This window comes from Oncorhynchus mykiss, chromosome 3 (genome assembly GCF_057628025.1).
Source record: "Oncorhynchus mykiss isolate SJ-2025 chromosome 3, ASM5762802v1, whole genome shotgun sequence".
NCBI classification, from domain to species: domain Eukaryota; kingdom Metazoa; phylum Chordata; class Actinopteri; order Salmoniformes; family Salmonidae; genus Oncorhynchus; species Oncorhynchus mykiss.
Window position 1 is genome coordinate 68,242,769 of NC_143024.1, and position 2,785 is coordinate 68,245,553.

Sequence of the window (2,785 nt, forward strand, 5' to 3'; positions counted from 1 at the left end):
GGTGTCCCAGGTCTAAATCAGTCCCTGATTAGAGTGGAACAATGAAAAAACTCAGTGGAACTGGCTGAGGTCCAGAGTTCAGTTTAAGGGGTGTAGAGAATGATGAAGATGAACACTTCACAGTAAAGCTTATCCACTATAGAACTTCATACTGTACTATAGAAACAAAACAAAAAAAGGGATATATTTGAGGGTTTTATGTTGACGTTTCAGCAGCACACAGGCCTTTCTCTAGACCAGTCACAATGAACAATTATGTGACACATTGTAAACAGTGTCAGACCCCCCCCATGAAGTCAAACTAAGCTACTGTAATAATATAATTAAGCCAATTTATTAACCCATTCTCCTGGAATTAAACATTGACAGGGTCATGCAACTGTTGCAGCATGCATAGCTAGCTTTCTCTCTTTTTCACAGCTTTGGAGGGTCCAGGGGGAAAAGGTTCTGCAGTAAGAAGTGTTGTTCAGTAGGGATTAGCGTCTCTTTGTGATGTAAATACTCTGTAAACTATGGCCTAGTTCCCATGTCCGTACCAAAGACAATACAGGGACCAGGAGGTTTTAACACGCATGCAGGCAGTGTGTCAATCATCACCGGGCTCCTGTCCCCACCATTGGCATCCACACGCTTCCATGCGTATCCCGCTGTGCTCCCATGCCCAGGCCCATCATGCCAACTATGATGTAGTGTTAAACAAAGCATGTAACAAATATCCATCACAAAGGCCCTGTGAGCCATAACAAGCACATTATTTTACCAGAACGTCATGATTTTGTGAATTTGAATTGTCCCCCTGCTTGTGAATGCTTGGTTTGTCTGCCTGCATCATTCCAGATGTGAGCGATAAATCACATTAATTACATCTACCTTCATAGATGTTGACACACATGCACGCAGATACACCCAAATAAACACACACACACACACACACAATCAAACAGTTCCAGTTAAACTAACACAGCGGTAACATAACCTTTGACCCGAGTTAGGTAGCATTATCCTGACCATGTGTGTCTTAGTTCATATCAGATTCACTTATATGTCCTCGGAGTGAAATGACAGGTGTAGATCGACCTAACAGATATGATAAAGAATAGATGTAAAACTATCCATGCAAAAACCATGCCGTAGCCCTCTCCAGTGAGGCAGGCAGATATGTTATCATGTGGCTCCACATGCTGGACATTACAGTACATGACATCTCTGGAGTAAACTAATGGCTAATGACTGACTCCCCACACTCTAATATAAAGTGTATTTTGTTGCCATCTACTGGATGGAGTGAAGTAGTAGTAAGTGCTTGATACTTTTGTTAACTTAGTAGTCTAAACCAGGGGAGGGGCTCTACTCAACTATGGGCCGGTCTCACAGACAGGGTTTAGATTAAGCCATGAGTAGGCCTTAATGTGTACTATTTAAACTAGGACATTTAAGTAGCTTTCATGAACTTGGCTTAGTTAGTCAGAGACTATGGACTCCTCGAGTAAGGTAAGTAAACCTAAATGAGAACACCTGGGTTAAGCCTGATTACGTTAAGTATGAGCACATGCTGTTGGTCTAATGGTGCTCATAAAACCCGGACTGGAATAGAAAACACCATTACTGGTGTGAATCTTGAGACAATGGCAGAGGCAAAAATAATTAGTTGAAAAAACTTTAGTGAGTATGAAAAAACACTACTAAAACTAAAATAGTGGTTGGGCTGCAATTTGTAGTGAATTCAATGCAGATGAAAATGTAAACACAAGAAGAGTACAGCAACTTCAGGTGAGATATCTTCATTATTATCAATATTTCACATTTCTCATATTCATATTTTTGTGACATTGCTTATATTGTATGATATCTGCCTTTTATAGACTCTGTGGAATAATCTTAAACTGGCTTTAAAAAAGAGAGAATGCAGAGATCAGAAGAGAGCGATTTACTACCGGTTGGTTGATCACCAAAAAAAGACAAGACTGATGAATTGAGTGACTTGCTGTCTGGAGTAAAAGGGCACCAGCAACCTCTGGATGGTATACCAGATGATGACCATCCTCTGGATAGTATACCAGATGATGACCATTTGGGCAGTCCAGATGAAGAACTGAGCACAAATGGTACATATACCAAAGAAAGTAAATTGGTTACTTCCTTTGGTAAATACATTCCATTGTCTGTCAATCTTTATTATTCTTTCATTCTAAGGATCATATGAGTTTCTGTGCTTCTAACGGTGTTCTTTTTCCAGAGGAAGGGAATCTGAACAGGTTGGAAGAGCCAGTGCACAGTGAGTGTGTACCCTCCATCTGCTATAGCATCCCTGAGAGAAGATGCTGCCACCACCTTTCAGCAGAGAACAAAAAAGATGACCATGCATGAGAAGTTAGCCAGAGAATTTCATGAGCATAAAATGAAATAGCTGAAGGAAGAACATGAAATGAAAATAAGAATTCTACAGGTTGAATTGGATATGAAGTCGGAAGAGAGCAGTGTGATCCAAAAAAGATAAGACAATTATGATTACCAGCCATGGTGAACAATATGATATGTAAAAAATAAATGTTTTGTCATTTGGATATTCATGAGTGAAAGTATTTTAATCACCACAAACTATATTTTAAACCAGCTTTGATTTAGTCACTCACTTAATTTTGCTGCACACTATTTGAATTTTGTACAGAACCAACATTATCAAAGCAAAATTAAGCCATAATGAATACATTCCATATTTAAATGTATCTCATCTAGTTGAAGTGCTGCAATGTGAAAGCAACTCTGTGTGCAAGTCCTCTTTGGT

The 2,785-nt window shown here is 39.4% G+C and overlaps 1 long non-coding RNA gene across 1 annotated transcript; it reads left to right on the forward strand.

The window, feature by feature from the left end:
- Positions 1–1,614: 1,614 nt before the first annotated feature.
- LOC110505355 (uncharacterized) lies at positions 1,615–2,565 on the forward strand. The gene is made up of 3 exons (XR_002470740.3): positions 1,615–1,770; positions 1,863–2,105; positions 2,237–2,565. It is a non-coding gene; the product is annotated as an uncharacterized LOC110505355 (long non-coding RNA).
- The last annotated feature ends 220 nt before the right edge of the window (positions 2,566–2,785 follow it).